The sequence below is a fragment of the Budorcas taxicolor genome, chromosome 9, assembly GCF_023091745.1.
Source record: "Budorcas taxicolor isolate Tak-1 chromosome 9, Takin1.1, whole genome shotgun sequence".
Lineage (NCBI taxonomy): Eukaryota > Metazoa > Chordata > Mammalia > Artiodactyla > Bovidae > Budorcas > Budorcas taxicolor.
This window is the reverse complement of record NC_068918.1, coordinates 45,107,090-45,123,572: the sequence shown is the minus strand read 5'-3', so window position 1 is coordinate 45,123,572 and position 16,483 is coordinate 45,107,090. Positions and strand designations below refer to the sequence as shown.

General features: G+C 37.7%; 1 pseudogene; it reads left to right on the top strand.

Moving 5' to 3' along the window:
* The first annotated feature begins 2,957 nt into the window (after positions 1–2,957).
* LOC128053141 (zinc finger protein 22-like) lies at positions 2,958–3,632 on the top strand (annotated as a pseudogene).
* Positions 3,633–16,483: the final 12,851 nt, after the last annotated feature.

Genomic DNA, 16,483 nt, shown 5'->3' with positions numbered 1-16,483 from the left:
AGACTGACACTGAAGCTCCAATACTTTGGCCATCTGATGTGAAGTGCCAACTCATTGGAAAAGACCCTGAAATTGGGAAGATTGAAAGCAAAAAGAAAAGAGGGTGGCAGAGGATGAGATGTTCAGATAACATCACTGACTCAACAGACATGAATTTGAGCAAACTGCGGGAGATAGTGAAGGATAGAAAAGCCTGGCATGCTGCTGTCTGTGGGGTTGCAAGGAGTCAGACACGACTTAGTAACTAACAACAATAATAAGCTTGCAGACAAGATGTCATTTGAGCAGATCATTATCTGAAAGCTTGACTGGGGCTGGAGGATTTTTTCCAATATTACTCATTCACACATGGCTTTTACTAGAGGCTTTAATTCTTCACTGACTTTTCTCAGAAGGCCTGGTCTTTCATCTCAAGGATCTTTCCAAGGAGCTACTTAGCAGATAGCTTCCCTTGGAGTGAACAATTTAAGGGATACCAAGGTAGAAGTTACCACATCCTTCATGATTTATCCTCAGAAGTTACATACTATCATCTATTGGTCATACAGACTAACCCTGATACAGTGTGGGCGGGGAGGAAGCCGTGGCTTAAGTAGGAGGAAATGGGGAGTGACTGAGCATTATTCAAGGATGAATATCCAATTATACAAACAAATACACATTCCTTTTTTTTTTTCTTCTAAGCTAGCATGTTTTGGGAGAAGGCAATGGTGATCCACTCCAATATTCTTGCCTGGAAAATACCATGGACAGAGGAGCCTGGTAGGCTGCAGTCCATGGGGTCGCTAAGAGTCGGACATGACTGTGAGACTTCACTTTCACTTTTCACTTTCATGCATTGGAGAAAGAAATGGTAACCCACTCCAGTGTTCTTGCCTGGAGAATCCCAGGACTAGGGGAGCCTGGTGGGCTGCCATCTATGGGTTCACACAGAGTCGGACACAAATGAAGCAACTTAGCAGCAGCAGCATGTTTTGGGTTTCTGTCCTTCATAGCTGAAATAGAGTTCAATCTAATATATAATCACCAAACAATTCCCCCACCCAGGAAAATCTACTCTATTTTGAAACATTTTATTAATAGAGTCCATAGGGAATGCCCTAGAAAGAAACACCAAACATGTAAGTAGTGTTATTATAGGTGACATTTTGACTTTCTGAGCAGCACTTCCATCTAAAAAACATCTGGACCAGACTTTCTACCACTGTAAAAATCAAATGAACACAAACAATATTGTTATTACTTTTAAAATGAATATGTAAAAGTTTACAAATCTTTCCTGTGTCTTTTTCTATTCAATGATTATAATAATCCTGTGAAGTAGATAGATCAGGTATAGGTTTCAGCAGTTTTCAGATGAGGAAATGGAAAGCAAAGGTTTTTATTAACCCAAGGTCAATGTAACACCACTGGTAGACTGGCATAGTCATAGAGCTACGGCATTTGCATACAATGCATCTTTCAATCTAGTTTGTACCACATTGTCCCTCTGCACTCTTGCCTAGGCCTGCTGGCCCAGCCAAAGGCATTTCAACCATAATAAATGTCCCCATTCTGTTTCAGCAATAGCTCTCTACTGAGAATGTGACTTAGCATCACTGTGCTAACTTGCACAAACTAATATGGATTGTACTCCAGTCTAAATAGTCATCAGTTTTAAGCCCTTAATTTATGAGAAATTACACATTACCTCTATTTTCAAGACTATCCTTTCCCAACACATTCTGAAGTTTGTTTTCATCAAAGAAAGAGAACCATGCTTGTATGTCACAGAAACAAGGACAAGGAAGTAAAAATTCTTCCTTTGCAGTATAAGGGGTCACAATTTAACAAGAATAATGCTGTAATAAGGGCTTCTTAGGTGGCTCTGTGGTAAAGAATCTGCCTATAAGGCAGGAGACACAGGAGACATGAGTTTGATCCCTGGGTCAGAAAGATCCCCTGGAGGAGGACCTGGCAACCCACTCCACTATTCTTGCCTGGAGAATTCCATGGACAGAGGAGCCTGGCCTGCTATAGTCCATAGGGTCACAAAGAGTTGGACACAACTAAAGTGACTTAGCACACATGCACATCTTCAAAACAGGTACAGGGAAATAAAAGACACAAACCTGCATCTCTTATGTCTCCTGTATTGGCAGTCAGGTTCTTTACCTCTAGTGCTACCTGGGAAGCCCTTTGAAATATAAGAAGCACGTAAGAGTACATTAAAGTTACTCAATGCGCAGAATAAGGCATTTTAATTTTATGCCTCATTGCATTTTATCTCACACATACAATGCAGTAAATCAATCAATAAAGAAAAATCATACATTCACCAAAAGGACTTATGATATGAACTATGTTATCTCTTCTATGAAGTTAATTACTTGCTCTGTTTTTCGGCTAAAATCTCAGCCCCTTTTCTAATCTCCCTTATAAATTTCCTTCACTTTCTCCCCAAGATAGCACTACATCTCTCTGATCCACAATAAGCTCTTACTCATTTTATAAAGTATTAATATCCCAGAGGAATTAACTCTTTTCTCAGAAAATCATTGAAAATAGAAAAAAGTAAAAGTCATCTAATTGTCCTTCTCTTTTGGTGGCAACAGCAATTTTTCCCCATTAAATAGAAGTGATAAAAAAAACAAAATTCAGGTCCTCCCAGCCAGGCAAATGAACTCATAGGAAATTATATAGTAAATTATACAGTAACATCTAAGCTTTTTGTATTTATATATGGAAAGGGCATCAAACTAAGTGGATTGAAATAACTTATCACCTAGACATCTTATTTGTTTTAAAATAGTACTTGCAGACTTCCGACAGCGCGAAGGGCTCGAGGCAAGCGCGCGAAGGTCTCGGGACAAGCGAGCGAGGGCGGCGGCGAAAATTCTGAGCTGTGTAGCTCTAGGAAGTGGAACACTCGTTCAGAAGGACATAGCCTGTCTTAAGAATACATTTGGCTCTTCACCATGCGGTAAGGAAAACCTAAAGGAGGTATATCTTGGAGCTAAAGCCAAGGAAAAGTCTAGGAGAACCAGCGCAGAACCGGCCGGCAGCGGCAGAGATGCGGGGTGACTGTCCGATTTGACTCAAGCTTCAGGAGACTGAGACGATGCCTGGATGAAAAGCCTTATAAGTGTGTCGAATGTGAAAAGAGCTTCAGTCAGAGCTCGACTCTTTTCCAGCACCAGAAAATCCATACTGGAAAGAAGTCCCACAAGTGTGCGGACTGTGGGAAAAGCTTCTTTCAGAGTTCTAACCTCATTCAGCATCGCCGCGTCCACACCGGGAAGAAGCCCTATCGGTGCGATGAGTGTGGAGAAAGGTTTAAACAGAGCTCAAACCTCATTCAGCACCAGAGAATTCACACTGGAGAAAAGCCTACCAGTGTGATAAGTGTGGCCGGTGCTTCAGCCAGAGTTCCCACCTCATTCAGCACCAGCGAACCCACACTGGGGAGAAGCCCTATCAGTGCAGTTGAATGTGGTAAATGCTTCAGCCAGAGCTCACACCTCAGGCAGCACATGAAGGTGCACAAAGAAGAGAAGCCCCGGAAAGGCCGGGGCAAAAGCATTAGGGCAAAAACTCACTTGGTGTCATCTTGGAAAGCTGGTAAAGGAAGGAAGTCAGTGGCTGGAGACTAGTCAGTCTCTGCTAAGTAAAGGGCACTGCCCAGCCCTTTTTTAAAAAATAAAAAGTGTTTCTTTTAGAACTGAAAGTATTTTTTAAATTTAATAGTGTACTTAAATGCTGTATCCTTTCCTAGCATGAGGACATTGGGAGTTTAATGACATTGGGATCAGAGAAATTATGAGTCCAGCCTTCCTTATTTTTTATGTAACCTGCAGTACAAAACACAGGAAATGTGTTTCTAGAGAACATAAGCTCCTAGAGCTCTTTTGAAATTGCTTCCTGCATCATTTCGACCAAAAAAAAAAAAAAAAAAATCATGTTTTGATGACGTGTAAAGGTGTAGAAATTCCAGTGACTGCTCAGTTTCAGGACTTTCCTTGGAAAGAATAATTAAAGGGAGAAATTAATTCCATCAGTTTTAGAGTTCTGTCATAGATGAGAGTTTATGTTTTTAAAGTTTTGTAGTATATTACCCATTGGTTTGTAAGTATGTCTCAAGGTTCAGGGTACTAAAATGAATTCACGTTCACAGATTTTTAGTCAGTGAAGTACAACAGTTTGTGTTAGCTTTTTTTGTTCATTTCTCCTGTTCATAAATAGTTACTAATTAAAGGAGTAGAGCTTCCCTATTTTTCATCAGATTCTTAGTAAGTGACACTCTGGAAGCCAAAGAGAGCAGCGAGTTCGACCGCAGGCCTCCTCCCCCCGCTGATGCTGCCCTTCGTGGTGGTCTGACACTTCGCCACTCGTTTCTAGAAGCTGAAACGGCTTCAGGTCAGTCCTTACCCACGTCTTTGAGCTCTCTCTTGTGCTCTGACAGGCCAAGCCAGCCTTTTAGAGCTAAATGAATAAATGAACCAAAATTATTTCTTCTAAATAATCTCAACTTGCAAATTAAAAATGTTTAATTTATATGCTTCCCTGCCTCCCCCTTCAAGAGCTTCTTATAACCCTGGTTATCTTAAATGTTTGCCAGTAGCATAGTGAAGTTTTGAAAAAGTCAAGTGTTACTGCATTGTAGCTTTTTTGAAATCTAAGTTTAACTTTTTCTGAGTTACCTGTCTTATTTATAAGAGCAAACAAGTTTCTTATCTTTCATGAGAACAGTGCCAAGTATCAAACATTTTGATCAGCCTTCAGCTCAGGTTTGAATTTCTATTAAATGCTAACATTCTTCTGATTTTTTCTTGTATCTTTCATAATCATATCTGATCCTGCTGTATTAATGACAGTTATCCATAAAAAAATTTTTTTAAAGAGTATTTTGCATATTACTACCTTCTGTTTATTTTTCTCCTGGGAGGTTGCTTTGATGATGTAGGCAGCATCTAAAATCACAGCGTGGGAAGAACCTCTTGTTTTGCCTGTCTTTGATTGCCTCAAACTTGAACTTTGCCTCCCTCATGGCCTTGTATTGGAGCGCCAAGTCATGGCAGATGGCTTTGTCAACAGCAGTTTGATCCAACAGGATATTCAGTGTTGTGTGAGTGCAGGCATGCCTTAGAGTGCCACAATAAAGCAAATATCACAGTTAAAAAAAAAAATACTACTTGCTGAAATTGAAAAAGCAAAACATTTTGATTAAAGATAAAACATTACTCTTTTAAAACTTGTTATTATCAGATGATTACCCAAACTCCACTCCTGGCTACCACCCAGTCTTCTCATACATCATTGCCCTCAGTAGTGTACATTAAGGTGACATACGTATGTGTATGTATGCCTGGAATGAAAATTGTTCAGGTTTGAAGGAAACTAGAGAGAGCATGATATTAGAGAGGGCAATTCAATAACAATTTTAAAATGCTCAAAACTCAATGACTTAGTATTTTGGAATAGGAAATAAATGAAAATGAAAAAAAGTACTGAATATGAAAGTAGACACAAAAAATAACTTGTCAAATGCCATGCATCCATCAACAGTAGAATCTGTAAATAGATGATTACAAATGATTGTAAATGAAATTCAATACAGCAGAAAAAATAAACAAATTGCAGCTAAATACCATAATGTAAGAGGAAAATAATTTTGAGTGGCAAAAAAAAATTGTAGAAAAATATATTAATATAACTGCAAAATTAAAGTGAGTCACATAAACTTCAAACACCTAATCTGAACAATAGATTGCTTGGGATCTAAATATAAAATTAGAAAAACAAGGGAATAATAAACCTGAAATTCAAATCAGCGGTTACATCTGAGGATGAAGGAAATAGAATCAGGAATCATAAAGGAGTGTCTGTGACTTCAAGGGAATGGATTTCTTTCTATTTTGGGTGGTAGATACACAGATGTCCACTGTTCCTTGCTTTCTTAAAATTGTTTTTTTAAAAACTTTTTATTTCATATTGGAGTACAGTTGATTAACTATATTGTGCTAGTTTCAGGTATATAGCAAAATGTTTCAGTTATACAAATACATGTTATCTATTCTTTTTTCAAATTCTTTTCCCAATTAGGCTGTTACATAACATTAAGCAGAGTTCCTTGTGCTATATCCATTTTGGATTATCCTAATGGATATAGGATAATCTTAACTATCCTATTATTATCCTAATAATCCTAATTACCCTATATCCATCAGGTTTTTGTTGATTATCCATTTTAAATATAGCAATGTGGAGCTCTCCATCCCAAACTCCCTATGTTCCTTCGTCCCACTGTTCTCCCCTGGTTAGAGAATGAACTTAATGCATTGCTTTTTTAAATTCTTGCAAGTATTTAAGAGTATCCTTTGGCTTCCCTGGTGGTGCAGAGGTTAAAGTGTCTGCCTGCAATGTGGGAGACCTGGGTTCGATCCCTGGGTTGGGAAAATCCCAGGAGAAGGAAATGGCAACCCACTCCAGTATTCTTGCCTGGAGAATCCCATGGAGGGAGGAGCTTGGTGGGCTACAGTCCATGGGTCGCAAACAGTCGGACACGACTGAGCGACTTCACTTTCACTTTCACTTTGGATTTTATTTATATCTAATTTTTGATAATCAAATTTTAACAGTATCATGTACCCTTGATATGGACTAGTCCTTGAACAAATGACTGACCAAGAAATAGTTCCTTAAATTCAAACTGAGAAGACAGGCTTTGGGTCCCATGCTTTTGGATCTGAACATTTAGGAAAGATGTCTAAGATATACTTCCTGATTTGCTGATGTGACATCCAGTACAAGGAAGAAAGCCAGAAATGAAATTCTGCTAATTCTGGTAAAGCTAGAAAATCAAGAATTCCCAGGGGAAAAGGCCTAGTTTAGACAGTTATTTTTAGCAGTCAGTTTCTGACAGGTTATTGTTGGTTTTTTTTTAATTTACTTATTTTTTAATTAAAGGATAATTGCTTTACAGAATTCTGTTGTTTTCTGTCAAACATGAATCAGCCATAGGTATATATATGGCCCCTCCTTCTTGAACCTCCCTCCCATCTTCCTCCCCATTCCACCCCTCTAGGTTGATAGAGCCCTGTTTGAGTTATTGTCTTTTTAATGAACATATTCTGGAAATCTATATTTTCAGCACCATAAAAATAAATAGCCCCTTACCTTGATCTATGTAGAGTCAGAAGTATACTAGAAAATCTTTAGTCCCATGTACTAATCACAGATTTATCAGAAATGACTATTGCATAATGTATACTCAAACAGAGAGTGTATAACTGACAAGTGATAATGCACATGTTCCTAGCTTGGAAATCAATCTCTAGATAAGTTCCTTTTTGTTTTAAGTGAACGTTTTCAGTTGCTTCTTAAATTTATGACTAAGTTTCAGGTTACTTCTCCTGAGACTGCTGTCAAATTTCCCCTCAGTATTGAACAATATTCTGGAGGAATATAATCTTTTAGAATATTGAGAGAAAGAGCGTATCAATAGCATAGTAATATAAGTTTTTTCACATAATGCCTGTCCTAGATTAGAATTTTCATAAATTCCCACTGCAATTTTTTAAAAATTAAAAAGGTAAGATAAATTTCATGTTGACTAGTTTACTCTTCATAGTTACAGTTTATTGGAGGCAATGAATGTGAGAAAAAGATAGTATGTGCATATCTCAGAGATATCGTAGGTTTGGTTCCAAAGCATTTCAATAAAGCAAATACCACAATAAGCAATATCACAGAAATTTGTTGGCTTCCCAGTGCACATAGAAGCTATGCTTACATTCTATTGTAGTTTATTAAATGTGCAATAGCATTATGTGCAAAAAAGCACTAAATACATATCTTAATTTTAACATTTTTTATTTATCCGAAATATTAACCATCATCTGAGACTTTAGCGAATAGTAATTTTTTGGCAATGGTAACGTCAAAGATCACTGATCACAGACCACCCTAATGAATATAATGCTTAAAGAGTTTAAGATATTGCAAGAGTTACCAAAATGTGACATAGAGACATGAAGTGAGTAAATAATGTTGGAAAACTGGTGGTTATAGATATGCAGGATGAAAGATTGCTGCAAACCTGCAATCTGTAAAAAAAAAAAAAAAAAAAAAAAAGGCAATATCTGTGAAGCACTATAAACAAAGTACAATGAAACAAAATCAGTGCATGAGTATATCCTCAGTCATGTCCAACTCTTTGCAACCCCGTGGACTGTAACCTGCCAGACTCCTCTGTCCATGGAAATTTCCAGACAAGAGTATTGGAGTGGGTTGCCATTTCCTTTTCCAGGGAATCTTACCAACCCTGGAATCAGACCCACATCTCTTGTATCTCCTGCTTTGGGAAGCAGATTCTTTACCATGAATGCCACCTGGGAAGCTCCCTGCATAAGTACATACCTCTATATGTAAAATACGATACAGAACAATAAAGTTGGAAAATGAAAGACAAAAATAAAAAAATCACAGAATCTTAAGGGAGGGTAACGAGCAAAATTAAAAATTCCAAAACATTATTATAAGACATACTATATTCTGTTCAGAATGAATGTGTGGGAGGTGTTTAGAATGGAAGTGTCAATTTAACATACATGTATTTATGTCTAATATATACATGTAACACTCTCACATAAGCAATTTATGTTTTTAGATTATGTATTTATAAAAACTCTCATATACTATAATAGTTAACTAAAAACTTATGCCCTTACTGAGCCCACAAAATTAATCAGTCACAACTGATTTTTCTTTTTGCTGATTCACAAGTCCACTTTGACACCAACCATTTCTGCTGTTCTGTAGAATGCCACCTCCATTATTCATGCTGAGCACCATCCAATGATTCGTTAAATTCATGTATCAATCACAAAAGCAGTATCGGTCAGAGGGGTATGTGTCAGATGAGAACAGTGACCAGCTGAGAGAAGGAAGAAATAGATATATTATTTCCACTAAAATCTCATATTTACATACTTTTTGGCTCAGATGTAAAGAATCCATCTGCAATGCAGGAGACTGGTTTTGATCCCTGGGTCAGGAAGATCTTCTTGAGAAGGAAGTGGCTACCCACTCCAATATACTTGCCTGGAGAATCCCATGGACAGAGAAGCCTAGAAGTCTATACTCCATGGGGTTGCAAAGGGTCAGACATGACTGAGAAACTAACACTTTAAGAAGGGTATCTCTAGAAGTCTGGGGAGAAAGAATTCTGATTGAAAAGTCTTAACATGCTTCCTAGGATCAATTCAAGTCTGTTCAAGAGTGGACAATCCCAATCTCTGGGATTATAGAAGGAAAGCTTTAGGCTAACATTAAGTTTCTGAACCTAAAAGAAATACATAGCAGACCCCTAATCCTCCTAGTATCCATATTCCCTAAAATTCTGGTTGTTCTTTAAACAGTGAAATCCTTGAAGATAACAAAATCAGGCCTGAGGCCAGTTTGGAGGTCCTCCAGGCAAATCTACTTTCTGCTTTCAGAGCTGATTCCTTAAGTAGTTGGTTCTAAATATGTAAGGGTTTTTAAAACTAAGAATAGCAATAAGGCCCAGAAGAGACTTTACCGCAAATGTAACATCAATCCCTTCTTTGTATTGTTTTCATTGTTTGCATGAAAGTAATTCAGAAATAATTTTCTCTCAATAAAAGACATGTAATATGTATTTTAAAAGATCTTTGTGAAGAATATCTGGTTTCACAATTATGAAGACATTAACTTTACGCTCATCAGAATTTTGAGCAACCTTTTTCATTTAACATTGTTTTTTTAACATTATATTATATTGTTTAACATTATTTATGCATCTATATATTTATTTCACTAAATGACAAAGCAGAGATTTCCAGAATTTCCACAAAATTGTTGGAAGAAGCACAAGCTGAAATCAGGATTGCCGGGAGAAATATCAATAACCCCAGATATGCAGATGACACCACCCTTATGGCAGAAAGTGAAGAGGAACTAAAAAGCCTTTGATGAAAGTGAAAGAGGATAGTGAAAAAGTTGGCTTAAAGCTCAACATTCAGAAAATGAAGATCATGGCATCTGGTCCCATCACTTTATGGCAAATAGATGGGGAAACAGTGGAAACTGTGTCAGACTTTATTTTGGGGGGCTCGAAAATCACTGCAGATGGTGATTGCAGCCATGAAATTAAAAGATACTTACTCCTTGGAAGGAAAGTTATGACCAACCTAGATAGCATATTCAAAAGCAGAGACATTACTTTGCCAACAAAGGTCCATCTAGTCAAGGCTATGGTTTTTCCAGTGGTCATGTATGGAAGCAAGAGTTGGACTGTGAAGAAAGCTGAGCGCCGAAGAATTGATGCTTTTGAACGGTGGTGTTGGAGAAGACTCTTGAGAGTCCCTTGGACTGCAGAGAGATCCAGCCAGTCCATTCTGAAGGAGATCAGCCCTGGGTGTTCCTTGGAAGGAATGATGCTAAAGCTGAAACTCCAGGACTTTGGCCACCTCATGCGAAGAGTTGACTCACTGGAAAAGTCTCTGATGCTGGGAGGGATTGGGAGCAGGAGGTAAAGGGGATGACAGAGGATGAGATGACTGGATGGCATCACCCACTCGATGGACATGAGTTTGAGTGAACTGGAGATGGCGATGGACAGGGAGGCCTGGCGTGCTGCGATTCAGGGGGTCACAAAGAGTCAGACAGGACTGAGCAACTGAACTGAACTGAATACAAATATTCCTTTTCTTCGATGAAGCCTCTTTAACAATTATATATTAGCTAACAGGAGAACACACAGGCTGGATAAAAATGGAATTCATGGTTTTAATTATTGACTTAGTCTCCAGGTGAGGCCCCACAGTTTCTCTAAAAGAACATTTAAGTTGAGAAAAAGTAGAGGTACAAGGCCAACAAAATTCTGAGTGTATAGAAAGGGAACTCATTCCAAAAACTTTCTTCCAGGGATGTAGCTTCTGTAATACAAAAATCCATACTTTAATGAATCTGCCAACTGAAAGCTTAATGCTAAAGATATGATAAAATCTTCAAAAACATTGTACTTGACTATCTTCGGACTTCATTTCTCATAAAATCAAAATGCTTTGTCTATCAATAGCTAACAGAAGGTAATTCCAAAATATACACAGAAAGGAAATAAAGAGTGATTTTTAATCACAAATGTTCAACAAATGTGGAAGGTTTTATGAATGAGAATGAATGAATTACTGATCTGCCTCTAATGTCATATCTGAGAATGTGTGGGTAACACCAGGACATAGAGGGGTTCACCCCAGCATTTGGTTACTCTACTCTTCTGGATAGAATTAAAACAAAACCAGAAAATGATGGGCTAGCTCACCTGCTTCTACCCACAAACGAATGAGGCATATACCCAAATGTATCTTTTTTGGAAATAACCTTAAATCACTATGAAGTATGTCAAATACCTTTGAAAATAATTTTCATAGAAGAAGGACTTGAAAATAAATGAAAAGGAAGAAACTTGCTGGTTGTATTGTAAGGATTGTTGTTCCAAAGGTGTCTATGTCACAATGTCTATGAAAAGGATTGGAACAAAAATCCCACACTCTTGGTGCATAGTAATTTGAAAGTAAACTGTGAAGTGATTCTGATGTACACAATAAGTAATCTAAAAGCAAAAATGTATGTTGTTTCTTCTTTTAAAATAAAACATCACCTTAAATGTTTGACTCATCTCACTACAGAAAGTAGTCATTGAGAATGCATAAGTTACTATTTAATGGGTAGATAATTTTACAATAACTCCTAGCCATCTACTTCTTCGACTAATTATGAATTCAAGAAGGACATAATCCACTACATATGGTACAAAAAGCTGATGGAAAGGATTTAAGTATCATGTATATCGTCTTTCTAAAATGTTCCTTTTCAAGATAACAGTTTTCAGACTTAAAACACAAATCAAGGGAATTACTCACTCACTTTGAAAATTAGCAAATGCTCTCAAGGAATAAATGGAAACTGATTTAAAAAAGAGAGAGAGAGAGAGAAGCTTTTGATTAAATCTATGATTTTACTCTCCAACTCAGAAAACATGTTTAATATCAAAAGGAATAACCATAAGCTTGACTTAAATGTTACTTTCAGTTGGGATTTCTTTTTTTTTCTTTTTTTAAGGGAAAGGGAATGCCAGAAACTCTTTTCCATTTGTTTCACACTATTTCCCAGTGTGAAATTGACAAGAAGTAGTACAAAGCTAATGACAGGGAAAGGTATGAATTAACAACATAGGAAGAGTATTTTTGAGCTTTTATTTTGACTAAGATAAATATTTGCTGCTACTGTCTTGCTTTCATTTCTCACAGAGATGATAGAGCTCAAACTATAAACCCTCATATGAAGGATTCATTGTCTTTAATAAAGTGAGACAGCAATGCCTACATATATATCTTCAGGATCTTCTTCTGTTTGTAGAGGGAATTGCTGATAAATGGAAGTAAAGCTCCATGGAACAAATTAAAGGGAATGGCTTTGCTGTTTTACGGGCAACATTAGAAATAGGTTTACTGAGCTAATTTCCAAGACAGAGCAGCATCATACACCTTTAGTGCTATACTTTGAAGAATTTCACACATCGGTTCTCAAAATTAAGTACCACGGAAATTTTTAGGGCTGCATTTGTTTTACATTTCAATCAACCAGGATCACATTTATCAAATAGGAGTGGGGATAGAGAGAGAGGATCAAGATAGCTTTTAAAATGCTACAAAAGATGAACAGTACAAGTTAGATGCATCAAACAGGGCACCCAAAGCTGGTGCACTGGGACAACCCAGAGGGATGGGATGGGGAAGGAGGTGGGAGGGGAGTTCGGGACCGAGGGACGCATGTACACCCATGGCTGATTCATGTCATTATATGGCAAAAACCACCACAATATTGTAAAGTGATTAGCCTCCAATTACATTAATTTTTTAAGAGGCTACACAAGGAAATTAAAATGCTTCCATTCCTTTACATGTTTTATTACAGAACAGAAGAGAGGTTAGTGGGTATTCTGCTAGTATGAAATGTTGTGAGCCAAATTCTAGAAATGCTGTGAGCTAGTATGAAATGCTATGAGTCTGGATAAGGACTCCAGTCAAGATCTCTAACTGTGGAAAATGCCATGAACCTCCTGAGTGCATGTGTCCAGAAAGATTCCTGGGTAGCTTTTTTGTTTTGTTGTTAATTTAAATACACAAATTTTTTTTAAATTTTTGTTAGAGTATAGATGATTTATAATGTTGCATTAGTTTCAGGTGTACATGTGTGTGTTTACTCGCTTCGGTCATGTCCAACTCTTTGCGATCTCAAGGACTGTAGCCTGCCAGTTTCCTCTGTCCATGGGATTCTCCAGTCAAGAATGCTGCAGTGGGTTGCCATTCCCTTCTCTAGGGTATCTTCCCAACCCAGGAATCAAACTGGCATCTCCTAAGTACCCTGCATTGGCAGTTAGGGTCTTTACCACTAGTGCCACAGTAAGGTGAATCACTTATACATATGCATATATCTACTTATTTTTTTTTAGATTCTTTTCCCACAGAAGTCAGTACAGAATACTGAATAGAGTTTGCTGTGCTATGCAGTAAGTTCTTACTAGTTATCTATTTTATATATAGTAGTATGTGCTATTGCTTACACCTGGAATCATTTTTTAAAAAGTGCAAATGAACTTATTTACAAAACAGAAGTAGAACCACAGGTGTAGAAAACAAACTTATGGTAACAAGGGGTAAAGGGAGGGGGAGGAATAAGTTGGTAGATGGGCACTGAACAATACCTGGGTAACTTTCAAAATATGACGATGCTCAGAGAGAGCAAATAAGTCAAGATGGCGTGCGCAGGCTCTCTTGCCCCACAGTTTGTAAATAATGACTATGTGACAGCTGAGAGCACTTTCAGCACTAAACATGAGTGTCGCAAGCTACTCGCTGGGTTGTAGACTGCTGTGTGTGATGTGCCTGTATGGGCTCCACCTGGAAAAGCCCCGAAGTGTTGTGTGCAGTTATGTTATGTCGGCTGCTATAGCTACCGTGTCAGTCAGGAGAGAATAAAGGTGTCTCCAGTTCCTATGGCTCTTTGAGTTTCCTTCAGCCTCTTAGTTCACGTCTTGCCTACCACGGGTTCAGCAAACAGTGCAGACAAGTGAACAGCAAAACAACCTGCATCACGAACAGGATCAGCACTATAGATGGTGTTGGTTCTTTTTTAGCTGCTCACTCTCATCGTTTCCCATCTTCCTCAAAGGTGAGTACAAATCTCACTGACTTCTTGTTAATGAAGTAAACAGATAAAACACATTCCATGGAAAATAAACTGGAGACGTGACCTGGGAAAGGTAAGGTGCCCTCTGTTTTTTTCTGACTCAGCAACAAAATAAGAAATGTAGCTTCTTCAACACTTTTCTTGTTTATTATGTTGAGACAAAGAGAAACATTATTTAAACAGTAAGGAAATTCTGGCCTCACAAATTGAGGCCTTTTAAATTATAAAAATATTCACTGTAATAAAGGGTTTGGCAAGAGAGGAATTTGGAGTGGGTGTGCATAAACACTACTACAAGAAAAGCATATTGCTCCATATTGTAGAGGCAACAACATAGCAATGCATGAGACTTACAGTAAATTTAATTGCCTTTGGTTTGGTAATTTCATTTTGAAGATTCTGTCCTAAATAAAGGGGGGGGAAACCAGCTTTTCAATAAAGATATATGCTGTTGGAAAAGCTAAAAGCAATATAAGCACTCAACAGTGTGAGTAACAAAATGCACTATGGAGCATTCACACATGTAATATGCAGCCAATAAAATCATATTACTCAAAAGAACAAAGGAATTAATTATATGCTCAACAAAATGCTAAGTCAAAAAGATTGGGATATAAAACAATGTACCACACACCTATAAATACATAGTATATTCCCATATGTATTTTATCTATTTATGTCTATGAATGTTAGGTCCATGAATCAAGGTAAATTAGAAGTGGTAAAACAGAAGATGGCAAGAGTGAACATAGACACTGTAGGAATCAGTAAGCTAAAATGGACTGGAATGGGCAAATTTAATTAAGGTGACCATTATATCCACTACTGTGGACAAGAATCCCTTAGAAGAAAGGAAGTAGTCCTCATAGTCAACAAAAGAGTCCAAAATGCAGTACTTGGGTATGATCTCAAAAATGACAGAATGAACTCTGTTTGTTTCCAAAGCAAGCCATTCAATATCACAGTAATCCAAGCCTATGCCCCAACTAGTAATGCTGAAGAAGGTGAAGTGGAATGGTTCTATGAAGACCTACAAGACCTTCTAGAACAAGCTGGCAAAAAAAGATGTCCTTTTCATTATAGGGGACTGGAATGCAAAAATACGAAGTCAAGAGATACCTGGAATAATAAGCAAATTTGGCCTTGGAGTATAAAATGAAGCAGGCAAAGGCTAACAGAGTTTTGCCAAGAGAACAAACTGGTCATAGCAAACACCCTCTTCCAACACACAAGAGAATACTCTACACATGGACATCACAGATGGTCAACACTGAAATCAGATTGATTATATTCTTTGCAGCCAAAGATGGAGAAGCTCTATACAGTCAGTAAAAACAAGACCGGGAACTCACTGAGGCTCAGATCATGAACTTCTTATTCCCAAATTCAGACTTAAATTGAAGAAAGTAGGGGGAAAAACTAGATCATTCAGGTAGGACCTAAATCAAATCCCTTATGATTATACAGTGGAAGTGAGAAATAGATTTAAGGGACTAGATCTGACAGACAGAGTGCCTGAAGAACTATGGGTGGAGGTTCATGACATTGTACAGGAGGCAGGGATCAAGACCATCCCCAAGAAAAAGAAATGCAAAAAGGCAAAAGGTTGTCTGAGTAGACCTTACAAATAGCTGTGAAAAGAAGAGAAGTTAAAGACAAAGGAGAAAAGGAAAAATATACCCATTTGAATGCAGAGTTTCAAAGAAGAGCAGGGAGAGTTAAGAAAGCCTTCCTCATTGATCAATGCAAAGAAATAGAGGAAAACAACAGAATGGAAAAGTCTAAGGATCTGTTCAAGAAAATTAGAGATACCAAGCGAATATTTCATGCAAAAATGGGCACAATAAAGGACAGAAATGGCATGGATCATAGAGAAGCAGAAGATATTAATAAGAAGTAGCAACAATTAACAGAAAACTATACGGAAAAGATCTTCATGCCCCAGATAATCACGATAGTGTGATCACTCACCTAGAGCCAGACATCCTGGAATGCGAAGTCAGATGGGCCTTAGGAAGCATCACTATGAACAAAGCTGGTGGAGGTGATGGAATTCCACTTGAGCTATTTCAAATCCCGAAAGATGATGCTGTGAAAGTGCTGCACTCAATATGCCAGCAAAGTTGGAAAACTCAGCAGTGGGCACAGGTCTGGAAATGGTCAGTTTTCATTCCAATCCCAAAGAAAGGCAACACCATGTAATGTTCAGAATACTGTACAATTGCACTCA